Below are 18,724 nucleotides of genomic sequence, written 5' to 3' on the forward strand. Positions count from 1 at the left end.
GGTAGCAGACTGATGGGTTTTAAGACAAAACCAGCTGTCAGTTTGCTTGCTATGTTTTTATTTCCTGAGATGTCCATAACCATTCCTGGAAACTGGTATTTATTCTTGCATTCATGTCTTTCAGATTGTCATACTTGAGAAGATTTAGTTAGGTTCATCTTTTATGAAGACAGAAAAGTTCAAGGTTTTGATTTATTGTATTCAATTTGGGATTTTTGTCTTATGTAACTGTACCTTCCAGTTTAGGTGAAACTCCTGCTCTGGGGGCCATGTTTTGAAAAGACTGTGCCTATTTTTATGTACCATTAGAGATCATTTAAGAACAGGGCTTCTACTTACGTGGTCTTGTACAGTGCTTGGGATGGCGGTGGCATGCAATTCACTGGTAGAGGGAGCATTCTTTGAAGAGGTACAATGTTTTTTCACCTCAAGTGATGCTTTCTCTCGAGAAATTCTAGCCTCTCTTGCTTAGACTGTCTGAATTTATTAGTCACATTTGTTATTTTATTTGTTGACCCAGGTGGAAGCAGTGAGGATTTGTTTAAAATCTGTTGAGAAAATTATTCCTAATGTTCTAGAGGTAATTTCTAATTTCTGGCTCTGATTTTGTCTTTCCTGGTGTGGTTAAAAGATAGGAACTTTTTTTTTTCTAGCATCCATTGAAGTGAATACTTCACTTTTTTTTTTTTTTTTTTGGTCTTGGGAAATAAGACTCAGCATTTATTTGATTCAACAACCAGCTTCCTGCTTCCCAAGGAAGAGATAGTGGCTTATTTGCCTGCAAACATCCCTCCTGTGGAGAGTCTTTGTTGGGGAGCTAGAGGAAAGCTAGCAGTTCCTAGTGAAATAGCTGCATAGCAGGATGAAGAGGGATTATTGAAGCATTACTAGGAAATTCATGGCTGTGTGGAAGACCTTATGTACTCCACAGACGAGCTGACCTAAATTCTGCAGCCAGGCCTTACTGGTTTCTGTGTTGATGCGATGTGGCAGGCTGGATAACCTGCAGCAGATCGGGGCTTTAAAAAAAAAACAGGCAGAAGGAATACAGGGAAGATTTTTATTTGAGTGGAAACACAGACAGGCAAGTCTTGAAAAGTGTACTGAATTTGTCTTAAATTTTTTTGTTGTTTTCTAACCCACATTTCTCTATTCTTAGTATTGAGTATTTTTCACATAGCCGGGATGAGTCTGTATTACAAGGATGCTCATCAGCAAAAGTGGAGATGTTGTTTACTCCTGGATGGGAAATACGTGGATGGTTTTGCTCCTAAGAGGCTTTTACAGATGGCTTGAAGTTCTGAGATAGGCTTTAGCAAAGAAATTGTGCTAAGTATCTTATCTTTCTTAGCGAAACAGTTAACACAACTGACTCTTGAACTCTTGGGGAAAATAGGGTTAATACCCACTTGACATAAATGGAATGGCTTATGCTTGAGTTTCTAGGTGATGTTTGTTTCTCAAGATTATACATTACACAAAACATGATGCAAAAATCCAAATAGAAAACAAAATGCCAGGTCTGTCACAGTCAAGTTGGTCAGTCTGACCTGTGTGCAGTGTTTTCATGCTGTTATTTCTTGTAGTAGTGTTGTGACTTTGCAGTTTAGTTTCTGCTGGCACAAGCATGGTGTGAGGGCAGTTACTGCTTCCTGCTTTTTTCTGTACACACAAGCTGGACTGATGCAATGCTCTCCTTTCACCCTTCCCACTTGCATGCTTCTGTTACCTGGTCTCACCACTTCCTTCTCAGGTTCCTCTACTGGTATGAGAGGAATTTTTTTTGCTAGTACTGCTTATACCATGTTCTGTGTAAGGAATGGTTTATGCAGGCAGAAAAATTTTGCAATCACTAGAAGGGCTTTTGCAGTAAGATTTTTGCTGGCATAGCTGGAAAGCAAGAAAAAAATATTGGCTGATACAGTTCAATGAACAAAATGTTAAAGTGTGTCTAGGGGCTTTCCTGTGCAAGTGTTCTGGTCTGGTTACTGTGATGGAGAGTGTGTGTGTGTGTATTTATAATACATTTCTGTCTGGAAACCTCTTTTTGTGGGGCCATAAGCTTTAAGTCTTGAATTGTTTTAGAGGAATTTCTGCAGCTGCAGCATCATGAAGTGCCAGGGGAAATAGTGATATTCTGAAACATTGCTGGCTTATTTTAGATCACATTTCACTTGATGTGCTTTTGATTTGTTTTAAGAACAACTTGTCTGTATAAGCTATTTGTTTACTATACTCACATAATAAGCATCAATTCTGACCTTCATCTGGAAACCAGAATGACCCCACTGCCAGGGGCAGGTATGGTGAGGGGATTGCAGAGCAAGGACTGTTTCCCTTGTGTGCTTCAACACCAGAAGTAGTAATTAGAAGCTTATTAACTGACAAATAAATTGATTGAAAGTATCTCCAAAAATGATTAACTTTTTTTTGCTTGCAACAGTGTTATTGCCAAGGCTACCTCAAGGCAGAAGCAATGTTTTCCTTAGTGCTGATATAGATGTTGTTTTGAGTAATTCTTTGCAATGAAAATAACTTTTGTGTATCTCACTCCAGTGTTACAATTTTCATGTTGGTTTATCTTTTCTTTCTTCCTGTCCTTCCAGCAGAATTTTCAATGTTATTGTTAGAGACAGAAACCAAAAAATAACTGGAAAATAGCAGGAAAGCAGCCCCACTTCAGTGTTTTTTCACTGTTTTTACTCTCATATTTTTTTGCCTAGACAGGTGTCTTGACCATTAATTATAGCAAAAGCCAGTCTCCAGAGCCACAGGTCAGTGAGCTGAGCTGCTTCCAGCTTGTCTTTCTGGAGCCTGACCCCAGCCTGGACACGGGCAGTGGCACCAGCGCAGCATGGGGGAGGAAGGAGATGGCACTGACAGGGCTTGGCACTGGCTTGCTATAGCAGAGAAAAATCTGAGCAGGCTCAAAATGCAGCACTGCTCTCTTCCAACCTTCCCTGGAGTAATGTCTTGTTGCATTGTTTTCTTTCAGACCTGTTTCCTGCTGGATGTGTATCAAATTCAGTGGGCTGCAGCATTCTTAGCTCTGTGTTTTGACATATGATGTTGTTTTGAAATACCTACCTGCTCTCAGTTCTCGACTGGAATCTCAGGAGGTGCCTTTTGGGTAGATGGCAAGTGGTCCTCAATAAGTTGCTCCCTCAGGCTTTGTTGTCTTTGGTAGGCTGTTTTGAAGAAGGCAGCCCCATCACAGTTTTCGCTCTCTCAGAGGCTGGGTGAGCACTGGAACACTAAATCAGTGTAGTGAGGTGCAGCATCAAAGAGTGAGATCTGTCTGTCCTTGTCCATACCTGATTGAGTTTCAGGAGAGTTGAAACACAGCAATTGAGAAACCACAGGAGAGATTGGACTGGGGAAGAGTTGACTTTTCCAACACCAGATTTTCCTTGTGTAGATGTGCCCAACATGTCTCGTAGTGCTGTATTTGCACATGATGGTAAAAGCACATGCCATAAGATGTTGGTGACATTATTGCCTTGCACCTCGGATTGTAAAGATGGGGGGAAGAGCGAGATTTGCAAGGGAAAAAATGAAAAAACAGCTCTTTGTTGCTCAATTATTTTAGTGGTTCTGTGGTTTGGCTGTTATATTGTGTTACTCTGTCCACAACTTTTATGGGCCTCTTTAAGAAAAAGTTTAAATTTACATAAGTAATGCATTTTTCTAGTTTTATTTATTATTTCAAGTGCTAGAATATGCTTGAAATTATAACATTCCACTGCCTTTGGTGATTGCATATATAAAATCCTGGCCTTTATTGCTGAGCAGTGAGCTCCCAGACTTTCTGCTTATCTGACTGCATTTCAAGTTTTGCTCAGTGTATTACTGGAAACATGGAAAAGTTCTTCTATGCATAATTAGAATTGTTTTAATCAATAAAGTATCAGTCTCTTTTCCATTAAGTCTTGTATTCTACAGGAGTTGGACAAAAAAGGTGATTTTTTTTTTTTCTGCTCATAAATGGAATCTGCTACCTTTCGAGGTAAAATATTTTTCCAGATATTCTACAAAACAATTTTCACAAGCAGTTCAAGTAATTACTATAAGCAATGTAATGACTGTTAATATTACTGATATTTGAAACATTGGGGGAAAAGCAATTCCATGAAAATAAACTTTTAAAAAAGGAAAACGCCATACAGCCTTTTCCTCCTTGCCCTGCCATGTGCTGTTTTGAAATTCTGTGGTAGTTAAAGGGAGCACTGCCCAGGTTAGGGTTTGGTTTGTTTTTTCCAATCTTTGCTATGGAGGAAGAGTTGTAGTTTAAGGCTTTAGAGGCAGAGCTTAAACACCCCTGCACTCTTTCCTCCCCCAGAACCCCACCAGATGGCTGCTTGTACCAGAGCTGCACTCTGGTGTCTGGCTGTCCAGTCTGCAGCTGGATCTGGCAGTCCCACGTGCTTTGCCTTTGTGGCAGGTCGTGTGTTTTGGTGACTTGCTGCCTCCCATGACACCAGGCTGAGATGCTGGCTGAGGGCTGGGAGCAGCAGACATTCCTGTGCCATGGCTGAGATGAGAAGGACTGGAAATAGGGGTGCTGCATGGGTTTTTCTTTAGATGCAGGAAGCGGTGGGCTGTGATGGAACTAGACAGTCACCTCTCGAGTCACCACTTTTTGGCTGATGACTAATGGCTGTTTTTTCCTAAGTCTCTGTGCTCTCTAGTCCTTGGGCAGTCACTGGTTGGTGGTAACTTGCACTCAAATTCATACCAGTTTTTCCTTTTCAGCTCAGGGAAGGGGATGGGGAACTGCAGGATCTGGGTGAGCATTTGTGAAGGCAGAGGTGGGTGGTGATGGAGCTGGGAGGTATCAGAAGGAGGAACATGGAACATAAAGCACAGCTAATCTTGCAGGAGTGTGTTGGCCCACTCCTCTGGATTGTGCTGTCCTGGTATGTGTATTTAAACTGAGACAATCTGAAATAACTGGCTGTCAACTTGTTAAAATAATCAGGTTGCCAAAAACTCGATCATTTTGTTAAGCTTCATTTCAGATTTATTGCATATTTTTTCAGCTTTAATGGAACTAATTTGGGGAATGTAAAAGTGAGGTTTAGCACACTAGTTCTACTCCCTGCAGTTCATTTAAATTTTCTTGCCATTTGCTTTTGCACCCTTGCTCTGTCTCAACCGGGGTTCAGTCTGAAGGCAGCAACTGAGAAACTCTTCCCTTCACTGAGAGGATATGTCTAGATTGTGGGAGATGGGAAAATGACAATTGGAGCTCTCATCCATAAACGAAGAAAGTTTATTTCAACAGCCTCTTCTGTCTTTGTTAGAATAGTTGGAGGTATGCCAACCTAAAAAGCCCCAAACCTGCTTTGATTTAACTTTCAGCTAGATCTTTATGTGTAATATCCTAACGAGGGGCAGAGCTACTTCTGTTTTCCTTGTATGTTGGATAGCACTTTCATACATTGGTGGTGGAACTTGGGTGCGTTTTTTGCAGTGCCATTGAGTTTCTTTTCCTTATGTGGGTTGTTCAAATAGCTGTGCTAGTGGGAAGACAAACACTTGAAATTGAAAAATATGATGAGGCAAGGGCTGTCAAGTATTATGCATCAATTTTGTACTTTGCATGCTGAGGTCCTGACCTGCTTGAGGTCTCTACGTACTCCTGCAGTGTAAGTGTTTAGCAATGATAAACTGCAGTGTCTGGCAGAGGGATTTGGTGTGCAAGGACACCTGAACAAATAACCTTTAATCCTTCCCTGAAATGAGCTGGTTTCCAGAGTTCTGTTTTTTCAGAGAGGTTGGACAGGGAACTTCCATTCAGAGTGTGCTGGCATGATACTCTGTGGTCAACACCTTGTTTTAATAGTCGTCAACCAAGTCATATTGATAGAGCTGACTTACTGGATGTTTTTTCCCCTGCGTGTGTGCTGCATGGATTCTTTGAATGTATTTTTTTTTCTCAGAAGTAATCAGCATACCAGGAAAAGCCCTGTCCACCAATAACATCTGAAAACAGCAAAAAGAGCAGGAGATCAGAAGGCCCCCAGATACCCCTAAACAGCAACAACAAAATGAGCTATAATTTGGTTAAGGACAGAGCTGCTTATAGCCAAGGGCACTTGCTAAGAGGGAGACAAATTATGAAAGCCCACCATTTATCTTTGATTTTTGAATGAGGGAAAATGTAATCATGTTCTCTAAATGTGTGGAGTAGTTATGTGTTGTTCCTTGCAGTATTAAATGGCTTGTTAATATTTATAGTTTCACAGCTTGTCACAAAAGGCCTTGGTGTTTATTCCTGGTTTTCTATGTAGTCTGATTACAGATGATGGAACTAGACAAGCTAAAAGGTCATGGTGTTTTAGGAAGAGATTCTCTAAAGAATATATCAAGGACCTTTTAGAGTTAGAGGTGTCCCCAAGACAGGGTGCCACAGATAAGAGTGTTTCTTGTGTATTAAATGCCCCAAGCATGTGTAGTTGTGTGCATGGTTAAAAGGTTCTGTGGATCAGCACTGGCTGAAAATGTTTTCTGAAGTTTGTATGGGTTAAACAGGGATGTTTCTTTTGCACCTTTTCTGCAATGTCATTTACCCTATTAACAGCATATTTAGGGGATGGGCTTGTTTTCATTCTGTACAATCAGAGTGCACATAAGGAATGTGCATCTTGTTTTCATAGCAGTCATAGACCAGTCCTCAGGAGCTGACTCACTGCTATTTTGTAAGCAGGGTTTGCCTGCCTTTTATGCGGTTCTGCATTTTTCCATTCCACAGTCCGTGGTAATTTAGGTCTTAAGTGTGCTGGTGTTAAAAAGCCTGCTTCCTGCAGTAGATATTATCCCCGTGTATGTGGTGTGTACTTGGCCTAATTTGATACTAACAAAAGTAATTTTTGATTATTTCACTATTTCTAGTTGGGTCTTAATCATGTTATGTTACAAAGGCACTTTCCCTGCAGGTAACGTGATCATTGAAAAAATTTGTGGGAGGAATTGCATTTGGTCTGTTAGTTGTTGTTACACTGTCACACTTGTAGGGGCTTGTTTTCAAATTTTCCTGCAGAATATTTGACTTTATTGAGTTTCAGATTAATTGTCTAGTTCTACTTGCACTTTAACCAAGTTTTGCTATTGGGATGTTGTGGTAGGGTGAGACTGGTAAAAATGGGCCGCTGGGAAGATACAGAAGGAAGGCTCCCTATAGCTTGAGCATTCACTCAAGTTAGAATTTCTAGTGTGTAGCATACCTTGAGTAACACTGGATTCCCTTATTGACTTCTAAAATCACTTAAACTCGTTCTTGCACCTTTGTAACGCTTTATTCATGACAAGTCAGATATTTTCCTCTGACTTTTTATTACTTACTTTTACTTGGCTCAGTTAGATTTTTTTTTTTTTCCCACACTGGCATCTTCGGAGGAAGTAAAGTGCCAAAAATCTCCAGTGCTGTTGTGATTTCTGTTTTTTAATGAAAATAACTTTATTTCTGAAAATAGCTACACACCAGTGTTGTAAACCAAACTTTTCCCAAAGTTCTGCTACCTTGGTAATTTTTTTTATAGCTTTCCTAGGTAAAAGCTGAAAGAGCAGATTGTTTTAATTGATGTTTTTGCAAAACTTGTGTGGCTGGAAAACTGACAGTGGTCATGTGAATTTCGTATTACTTCTGCATGATTAAAATCAACAGCAGCACTCTGGGCTGCTACTAGAAGTATTTCAGAAAAATCGTACAGGAGGAACTAGGAGAGATAACCCAGCAGAGACTTTTTTCCCCCCTATATCTCGTGTTCTGTGGTAGCTCCAAGGCTGAGCATAGTAAAAGGGAAATCTGTAAACCATTCTGATGGATAAAGGGTGAAGTGAAACTGGTTTTCCTGGTAGTAGCTGGGAGGCTGCAGAGAGGGGAGAAACAATAGGAAGCTTTTTGTTTCCTAGGTGGAGTTTCACATTTGACACTGCTGAGTGATCCAAAGGCATCCGGCCCTAGAACAGCAGCACCTTCCCTGGGAGCTGCTGGACTTCAGCCTGGGTGTTCCTGCAGGAAACTCCACCCTCTCCTTCTATCTCTTTCTGGTACGTTTTCTAAGCCTTGGTGTCCTCTTGTTACTGCTGGCAAAAAGTTACGTGTGTGGGAGATATGCAAATGTGTTGTAATGTTCTGATATAATTTTAGCACAGGAAAAGAGCAAGCTCTGTACATAGGTATCACCAACTGAGCTCCAGTCTTGCAACTCAGTTTATTTAGTAGAGCTGTCAAACTTTGAGAAGAGATTTGCATGGATGTGGGGTATAGGATCAAGTTCATAATTTTGTAAACTTAAAAAGTACCTTCTGTCAATCCACAGTTGTCTAAATTCCTTTACAGACAGTAGAAACTGTCTGAATGAGTGTAGAAGAATTGTATAGTTCAATGACATGATAATTGAGGATTTATGATGATGTGAATCCTCTTATTGTTTAGTGTATACTGTTGCTGGAAGAATACTGGCTTTGCAGTGAATGACTGAGGTGGACTTTTTCTTGTTTCTCTGAATGTAAAATTCTAAATATTGTTTTGCCTTTTCTTAATTTCTTTTTCTTTGGGTGTTTTTTTTTTCCTTTTTTTTCCCTTTTTTTTTTTTAATTTTTCTTTCCAGGTATAATGAGGACTTGATGATCTTGTGGGAGAGGAATGAATTTACTAAAATCCTTTCTCATATATACAGGGTTAAGTATCACACTCAGGAGGGTAATGTTCCAGTGGAATTGCAGTCTCCCCATAACAGTTTAGACTTTGGTAAAGCAAGTGGATGAGTCATTGCAGGGATTTGATGGCTGAAAAGATTGATTAATAATTAATTTAAAAACAAGATGCCCTTTCCTCTGTGTCCTAGCTTTCAGCCATTCAAAAGATCATCAGATTCCCACATGTAGGTTAACATTTGAGTACTAGGGACGTGTTTATTTTGATGTCTTTCCCTGAACTGCAAATGTTGCTTTGTCTTTGCTTTTGCTCACACATTATTTATAGAGATATAAATGTCAAATTTGATTCAAGTGTTCTTATGAGATTACAGCACTTAGAAGGAGCCAAATGTTCCCATTTGGTGTGCTAGGGTTGTACTTGCCTCATGACCTTTTTGAGGTGCACTGGTATACCAGGTACTTCATGGATAATGGCATTCCTGATTTTCAGGAATTCTCACATACAGGTTCTTTGCTTTTGTTCAGTAGACATTTGTCAGTCAAGGATTTATATTTCTACAGGTTTGCATTTGAGCTGGGTGTCTGGTGGGAAACCCTGGATCCAGGGTGCTTTCTGCCTTTCTGCTGGGATAGTGGTAAAAGTGAAGAATGCTGCTGACTGCAGTGTGACCCTGAAAGGATGACTCAAAATGGGCCCTTTGAATTCAGTTAAATTAACATAAATAATGTCTGTTTGAGGGGGAGTTCAACAGCAGTAGGTCAAAGATGAGGGATCAGTCAAAACCAATCCGTGACAGGCACAGAAGCTTCAGCAACCTTTTGGAATTCTTTAGGGTAAATTGACACCCTTTTGAGTGCTCCTGTCTGGGGCAGATCTATGATACAAGATAGGTCTTGTGACTCTGATATTACAAGAGGTAATAACCTGTGTTTTGACTTTTTGGTTAATTAAGCAAGTTATGTGCAATCCTGGGCAATTTCGGTACTGAATCCTGAATATTTAGTGTGTGGTGAACATACATCAAGGCATTTTTTTGCTGACAGTGTACAAAAAGCCACTCTCCCAACTTTCATTTTTACTTATTTATAAGAGTGAAAGGTGAATGAAAATGCGTAGTAATTTTACCTTGAGCTGTTGCTATCATTCATAATTTAAACCTGAAATGCTTCATGTTTTTAGCATAATGATCCCCTTAATTCTGAACTATGGGTTGGCTGTAGTCTTCTGATCAGGCTTCTGTAAAAAGAAAAATGCTGCCAGGTATGTGGTACTAAGATGTAGCTACAACCTTCTGGTGTTGGTGTTCGTGACATTGCATGTTATCAGATATGTAAGGTACAGCAGCTGACACCTTGCACTTTGCAAAACCTCAATCCTTGAAAATTTGTCTAAATTTTCCAGCCTGCAGATAATTAAATACTTTGGCCTCCTTTAGCTGTGAACATTATTTTACTGAGTCAAAAGTTAAGATTTAGTTGCATTGCTTTATAAATGCTGTATAATAGTTATTGCATACTGCAGAGTTGCTATGAGTAGGGATTTTGGCCTTTGCAAGGATAGCACTGGAGTTAGAGTTCAGGAAGTTTTGTAAAAAGAGGTTGTTTTTTGACCTTTGTGATAAAACCACCATTTGCCTGGGTACAAAATATGGAAGGAGAAGGCTCTCCCTCCCACTACCTCTTTAATTTGTGTTAAAAGCACTGAAAATAAGAAATGTGGAGATGAGATTTTAGCTACGGGGAAGAATATGTAATCTGATTTCTAAAACTAGGCCTTCTTGAATGCTTGTTTTACTCAAGCAAAACCTCCTTTGGTAAATGTCGTGTGCAGGATTGAGTGGGTGTGTTCACCTGCTGGTTTGTAGGGAGAGGGGGACAGGAAAGTAGTTTGCTCTTGAGGGGTGCTGGGAAGAAGTGGATGTTTTCACAGCTTGAAGTATATGAAGCTTGCTCTGGTGTCGGTATGGGCAGTGGAATTTGGCAAGAAGTGGGAGGGGAGAAGTGTGTATGTGGCTAGGGTGATACTTTGCATTCTGAAAGGAAGAAGCAGGGTCTGGAATTCATAGTTTGACCTTTCTGAATGTGAGAAAAAAAACCAAAGGAAGCTAGCGGGTGTTGGGACATGACTGATTTGCTCCAGTTTGTGAAGCAGGTGTGGACAGCAGAAATCAGAAGGACAGCAAGAAATCACCAGGTTTTGTTCTACCCGAAGGGGCAAGGAACTGCCAATGGAATAGTCACCCAAGGCACCCTGGCCTGCTCTAGGGCCCCATGTTGGAGCCTGGCACTGCAGCAGTTTTCATTTCACAACTTGAGAGCCACTTTGCTCTGGATTCCTGCCACTGGAAACATCCTAAGGCAGAGAAGTCCCTAAAGAGAAGTAGTTGCAGTTCATTAGCTCTTTCTCCGGGATCACTGTGGAGCTCCTGGATGGATGAGATAGGGGTCAGAGATGGATTGGTGTTTCCTCCAGACCTTATCAGATTTGCCTGCGGAGAGGGATTTATGAGTTGAGCAATGGAGCTGTAAGAGGATTCCGTGGCAGAGCGGGGTGGATCTGGCTACTGGAACTTGCCCTAAGGAGGCAGCCTCACCAGGGCAGCTCCCCTGAGTGTCTTGGTCCAGAGCCTTACATACACAAAGTACAGCTGGACAATCCTTTTGCATTAACTTTGGTAATTTTTGTAAGGTATCTCCTGTTAATTACCTTTCTACTGAATAGGTGAGAAGTAAGATTGAGGTTTTTTTTCTTTTTATTAAGCTGAACTAGAAATAGTCCCTATGGGTTTTGAGACTTGGTCACAAGAACATTACTTATCATGTGGTGTCACATCAGCTGAAATCCTCAGACAGCAAGGCTGCTGAATTTCCTGGCACTTGCCTTTCTCCTAGTCTGTCACAATTCTTCCACCATTCAGACTGGCCTTTCTTGTATGTTTGGGTTACAGGGGTAACAAAGCTTGTGAAACATGACAGTCCGTGAAAAATAAGTCTGTACTGTTCCTTCAGCTTTTCCACTGGGGTAATTTTTCACGTGTACATTTGCATTAATAGCAGTTGGCTTCTAGTTAATAAATACAGTGCCCTGTGCAATTAATGGGTTATTAGGGTTGGGTGGGTTCCTGTGGCGCCCTTAGTGCTGCAGCTTTCACTAGCTAGCTGTGTCTTTGCCTGTGTGCACAGCAGAGTTGTTTACATGTTAGGAATATGCTAGAGGCAAGGAGAAAGGAACAGCTTTAATGTGATGCAGCTTAGATGCTCTGTGGGGGAGGCCTCAGAATTGTTCATAACAGGATCAAATGTCAATCAATGTTTCGAGAAGAATAATGTTACTGTTTATGAGAAAATTAAAGAATAGTTTATTACATGCTTTTCCTCCATCTATTTTTTGACCTTTCTAGGAAAATGTCCCTCTCCTGTGGTTCTTTTGAACCCTGTAAGAGTATCAGTGGTGCCTAGGAGAAGCATCTATGCAGACCTCTCCTTTTGGCTCCTTTGGTCTGCCTTTGGTAAGGAAAAAAGTAATATGCCAGCCAGCTTCTTTCTGCTCTTCCATGAAAAGCCTGCTGATTGTGTTGCTGAGGATGCTGCTGGAGCATTGTGGCTACTATTAAATTTCTTTTACAGGCACATCTGGGGATTTACTGCTCTATAGAGTGAGAAAACAGTTACTGACAACAAGCCATGAACATGAGAAAATGGCTTCTCCCTCTCTGCAAGGGAGGAGAGAAAGAAGTGGAGAAGAAAACAGCTGAAAACCTCCTCCTCTCCCTCCAGAGCTATTTTTTGCCAGTGACAGAGAATGGTGGGATGAGCAAAGCTGATCTATATCTGCAGCAGGCTGTGGCTCTGATCTGAAGATGTATCCCCAGGAAAAAACAATGAGAGCCTAGCTGTGGGGGAGGGAGCATCTGAAGTCAAAGCACTTCTCTGCTGGTTCTGCACCTGCAGTTTCTATTCCAAGCTGCTTTGCATTGTAGGCAGGTGATGCTTAAAATTTATCAAGAAGGGGCTGTCACATTTTGCCTTAGACAGTGCCCCATGTGTCAGCTGTTAGGGCAACAGGCTGGGGTTTAGAAGAGCAGCGGGGGAATACAGCTTGTGGAGAAAGGGTAGGGATGGGGAGGGAAGGATTGGAGAGAATCATGGATAATAGTGTCAGAATAAAAAGGTTTTTAAGCCAAGGCTAGGTGCCTGCTAGAAATGCTTCTCTAAAACCTGGCAAATACACAGTCAGGAATTCCTTTTACCAGAATTCAGGCTTTTCTGATTGTGTGGCTTCTTGCATTCTTCTTAGAATGGTTTGGTGTTGAACCAGTATCCTGATGTGTTGTGTTGTCTGGGCCTGTCTCCCACGGGAGATATTTTGGACAGTTACTCCCAAGTAAATTCTGTGTGTCATTCTGGAGTTAAGGGCTTGTCTTCACATGCCATTAAGAAATTATTCAAGTCAACTGAAGGTGTGAATTTAAAGTGAATCGCTTTAACTGTTCTGCATCTTTGAGGCAGAATAATTGAGAGTCACTCTGATTCTGAAGAAGAGCATCTGAAGGTCTCGAGCAGTTTAATCAAGTCAGTTTTTTAATTTGCATGGTTTTTGTCTTAAGAATTAATCCGAAGTGCCTTATGCAGACAAAGCCTCAGAGTGGATTATATTATATAGGAAGGCTGTTCTTAAGGATTTGGGAGGGTTTATGTGGATGCAGATGTGTTACTAGTCAGGAATAGCACTTGTATTTTAATGTCATCTTGTACCTTCATCTGAACTCATTTTTCAACCTTCTGACTCTGCTAACCTTAAGCAGAAATTATGAAAGGATGTGAACTGATTCTAGTCTTTGCAATAGACCTTTGAATTGCTGCTGATGGCATCCTTAAAGCTGTCACTAATCATGTACTTTCAGTAGAAATGTCTAGTTCACATATTTAATATTTTATAGTGAATGGAATGCACTTTAGTGGGTAAAGCTGCTGCTTTCTTCTTAGATTTTCTAAACTGATGGGAGGAGGGTGAAGGAAGTTAGAGGAGTACAAGCCCTCTGAGCAAATCTTGGACTTCTACCCCAAACTGAAATTCTTCCCTATCCCATCTGAAGTCTTTTTTTCAGATGTATGTATGAAGCAGGGCCCTTTAGCAAAATCTGGGTAGCAGAAAAAGGCTGAATGTTCTGTTATCTGAGGCTTTTGGCAACCTGCATAGTAATACTTACCTCAAGGGTAAGGGACAAGGGAATCTGGCACAAGGATTGTGCACTTCAGACTGAACTGTCTGTGCAGACTAGCAGTTTTGAATATTTGCTGCCTAATTCAGGGAGAATTTGTTGGAGAAGTGATGGGAATAGCTCTCCATTTTGCATTTTAATGTATTGCTGCAGTCTTTTATTTTCTTCTTTACTTTTCCTACTTTAATAAAAAGAGGAATGTCTGAACTACTGTAGGTATTTTTCCTTAGTCATTTTCAGTTGTGCAAAATACATTGCAGTGGCTGATGTACACCAAGAACACAGATTATTGCCTTTTCGGTTACTGAATTTAGACTTGGGAAACATAGGAAGGAATTTGTAATGAAACTAAATTCATGCAAGTATGTGTTCCAGCAGCCTCGTGAGATTAGATGAAAAGGTCCCTCATGTGTGTTGAACTGCAGGATTCCATCTGTAGATTGCTACTGCCATGCTTCTAGAACACCTGACACATCACTGTGTGGACAGTTAGCCTATTATTTAAATAAGGTTGTGAAAATGGATGGTTCTGAATGTTTTTCTTACTGTTGAGGCAATTCTAAAGTCAAATGTAGTTTTCTTGCTGAATACCTTGTTTTATTGCCCTGTGAAAGACTTGGTCCTAGAGACTAAGGACTGATTCTGTGCTAAGGTTTAATTGACAAATGCAGGTAGAGCACAGATGCCTTCTCCTTGGGCAGAGGAGGGATGTTGATGTACACTCTGAGTGCGTGTGCTTTGCCTTTCTTGGCTGAGGAGTTTCTGTGGCAGTGTCCCACTGGGATCAGACTGAGGTCAGCTCATTTTGCCTTGCTCATCAAACAAGCAGCAGATGGCTGGGCTGTGCAGAAGCTGTTAACCAGAGTGAGGGGCAGGCTGATGTAAGAGTCTGAATTTGTATGTTGTCCAGTCTGGTTGATTACCAAGTTGGTTACTTGGTAAATACCTCATCTTTACAGCCAAGGACTAGATTTTGAAGTGCTTTTTAGAGGCGTCTGATCAGCAAATGTACAGTTTTGTTTCCCTTTATACACTCTGTTTAGTTTTGTTCTGGTTGCCTCCAGAATGCTGAGCATCCTGTTGGCGTCCTGAAAAGATGTTAAGTGCCATGGAAATTTAGTCCACTGCAGGTCAATTCATGTTTCAGGTCTTCAACTGTGAAAGCTACCGTGGACTTTGGTATCACACAGATAGAAGTTGGTTGCCATGGGACCATCGAGTGTGACCCATTTATGTAAAGGATAGACAAACAGAGCAGCCCCAAAGAAATTAGATTTAATGCTTGAAAAGAGCGTATTTGTCATCACAGAGAACTTGATGTCATTGTAGGAAAAAAAGTGTATGGAAAACAGATCCCTGTAAGATACTAAATAGTCCAAAAGCTGAAATTCTGATTTAAAGAAAGAAGACATCTATACTAACAGCCCTCTGGTTTCAGGACACATGTAGAAATTTCAAAGAAAAAGCAGTAATTAAGGGGAAAATGCATATGTAAGAATGCAAGTTAGAAGTTAAGGAAGTAAGTTGGAGAATTAACAGAATATTTTCTGCAGTTCAACTATGTTAGAAGTAATTCCAATAACTAGACAGAGATAGAAAAGTAACTCATGCAAAAAAGTAGAAATATTCGTTAATACTCTTCCATATTTGGGAAAGTGTAGATTGTGATACCATCATTGCAATTCCAACAGAGAATGAAGTCTGATTTAATAAATGAAGATTTCTTCCGGAGATGACCATATGTAAACCAGCAGTGCCGTGACTTGATTGTTCTAAAGACCTTGATGAAAAGTCTGTAGGCATGCAGACAGTTTTTAATAACTGTTGTTATTGGGGGTCTGAAAATAGACAAGGAAATACACAGAATAGACAAGGAAAGAGTAGGAGACTGCATCATATTCCAACTAACTTGACATTAATAGTTACCAAAATACTGGAAAAATTAAAGCATCTGAGATGTAATAAAGCTGTGTCTTCAAAGGCATCTGATGCAAGGGGCATGGAGACAGTTCAACCTGTTGTGGTTCTCTGCTACTCCCTAGCTCCTTCCAAGTCCTGTCTCTCATTCCCTTTCTCAGCTGCAGCAAAGGCAGTCAGTGGGGACTGCTGTGCCCCTTGGGGACTCCAGTCCTGACAAGTTACTGCTCTGTGATATTGCAAAAGTAAACGAATTAGGAACTGACTAACTGATGTTTAAAAGTTAGTCACTTGTGGTGAATCACTGTCAAATGGGAATGCTTCTAGAAATCTTACTTTAAGGATTGAGGTGAGGCCAAGATTCCATTGAACCTTTTCATCTGGTAACTGGAGACAAGGATAGGCTCTGTAGTTACAGAATTGTCAGGCCATATCACACTAGGCAGTGTGGGAAGCAAGGACGAGGCAGCTTGTACAATGGAATTTGCACAGCCTAGTGAACTGTATCAATCAGAGGTGCAATTTAATATAATCTGCAATATCATGGGGCCTGCTGGTGTTGTAGCTCAGTGTAGTGGCAGAATAGGAGCTTGGGGAGAAGCCTGCTTGGGGGTATAGTGAGTCAACAACTGAACTTTCTGTCTTGCAGGGCAGCAAAGGGATGTAACTGGGTGTAGGGGAGCAATGGGTGAAGGAAGGTGGCCTGTGTACAATTCTGAGGTCACGAGCAGCCTATAGAAAATGGGAGTAAATTCACATCAGTCAGAGGAGCTATTTGAAGGCTGACTGGTGTTCCACAAGGAGAGCCTGAAAGGCTCATTCTGTCGCTGGGTTTGCTGTTTTTTGATAAGTGGAGGAACTTGGTAATTGGTGGGAAGTACGCTGGAGGCTAAAATGCAAACAAGGCATGACACAGAACTGATGGCTGGGAGCTGCAATCAGGCAATTGGAAATAAGTGCATTTGTAATGGTGAGGAAACATAAGTGCTAGAACAAATAAATAACAGAGGAAACTGGTGGATTCCACCCAAAATGTTCACAGGGCTGAAAGATTTTCTGAAAGTGTCGTCTGTGCTAAGTACAGGAATTATTAAGAGTAGTGGTACGTGGTGTCAAACTGACTTCAGTAAGTCAGTCATAGATGGGACTGTACAGACCTGCAAACCAAAATGTTCTTCAGTGTGCTGCACAGTTGAGCATCAGCTGGCCTCTCTGCTAGAAAGTGTATGTATAATATATATATATATATATATAGTGTGTGTGTATGTGCTACAGGAGAGGAATAAACATGGGTGGTGCCTCTTGGCCCAAGATACGTAGCTTCTCTGTTAAATATTTCAAGAGCAACTGAAGAAACTGGAACCCACAAGTGGTGACCAAGAGTTTCCGAACCGTGCATATGGTTCTTCTTGGACTCAGACTGGGAAACATGAGTGCATTTCCATTCTGCTTTCGCTACGAAGTAATTGCTCTCCGCAGGGCGGACTAACTTATGTGTAATGCTGTCTGAACTCTTCTCTTTCTGGAACTGACCTTTCTTGCGTATAAAGAGTTTTAGAATCTTTGTGCTGCTCTTCTCTTGCAAAGCAGAAGCTTAGATCTTTGTGTTCCTCGTCTTGGGGGTGCATCTAAAGGAGTGTTGAGGGAAAGTAGAACGGAATGGAGTAAGTGTGGCAGCAGGTTCACAAGCAATGAGTTTGAGTAATATTTGGGTGGGGGGGTGTTGGTGTGGGGTTTTTTTCTTTTTTATAGTGGACAGTTAATTTCTAAAACTCACTGCAGCATGATACCATTATGGGTAAGAATGGATAGGAATCTGGGAAGGATTAGACATCTAGGAAATTATTTTAGCTAGTTTCATGTAAATCTTTGTGATTCTATTCTGGGCTTATTAAACAGTTGGTAACAATGGGGTGTAATATGGTGGATTTATAATTCTGTAGCTGTTTACTAGGAAACTTCTTGTGCTGTATCGGTTTCTAGCTACTTTCACAACAGGAAAGGGTGATTCAGAGTTCTTTCTAAATTTGATATGAGAAGGAGTGTAATTCAGGCTGAAGGAACACTGAGGGTGTGTGTATGAAGGGGAGGTGGTGATAAAGGGAGAACGCACCCTGTGTGCTAAAATGTGTCATTGTACTTCTGATTGCAGGGCATACATGCTGATCTACAAACAGAATATGCACGGATCAGAGTAGCAAACTGCTTTTTGAACACTCAGCTTTTCAGTGATGGTACTTATGCAGTATTTGTTGTATTAAAGTAATTAATCTACAGGGAAAATTAAGCATCTTTGAGGATTGATACCATCAGAAGTGGAGAAAGAAATAGAGTAAGGAGATTTAGTTATGGAATGAAGAAGGTTTAGCTGTGTTTTTGTCAGGCAAAGTCTTCAATTTCCTTTGTAATTACCTCTTGACACTTGTTTTGGAGAAAGCTTCTCTCTGTTCTTATAGGAGAGTTACAAATGCTGTCGTTTTCATTACTTTTTTTCTTTTCCTTTTTTTTCCTTCCCAAGGTCACATGTAGGTGAGACAGGCACACCCACAGCTTTATTTGGTGTGACAGTTGCATCTGGTAAATACAAATGGACAGAAAGTATTGATAGGAAGGTGTAGGTACAGGCATAATGTCTGTGAGGGGTGTGTCAGTGCTGCTTCCCTTTCGTGGTTTCCAAGCCCTGGGATAGCTGCTCAGCACTGTGAGCAGTGTATGTGCTCCTGAGATGTCACATGAAGAGCAGACAGCTCCTCTGTGTTTGTCACTCTGTCCACACACAAACACATGTACGTGCTCAAGGAAAGCCAGCCGGCTCTGCATGGGTCTTGCAACCCAGTCTGTTCACTGCCCGAGTCTTGGTGGAAAGCTGTCTGCAGGATTGTAGAGAGGTATTAAAAGAAGAACATGAGAAAAATGGTGAT

At 40.9% G+C, this 18,724-nt stretch overlaps 1 protein-coding gene across 3 annotated transcripts in view; it reads left to right on the forward strand.

The window, feature by feature from the left end:
• The window catches only part of LRRC8D (leucine rich repeat containing 8 VRAC subunit D), a 60,291-nt gene that overhangs the window by 20,210 nt on the left and 21,357 nt on the right, over positions 1-18,724 (forward strand). The gene's annotated exons all lie outside the window — the stretch shown is intronic.

The sequence above is a fragment of the Catharus ustulatus genome, chromosome 9 (assembly GCF_009819885.2).
Source record: "Catharus ustulatus isolate bCatUst1 chromosome 9, bCatUst1.pri.v2, whole genome shotgun sequence".
NCBI lineage: Eukaryota > Metazoa > Chordata > Aves > Passeriformes > Turdidae > Catharus > Catharus ustulatus.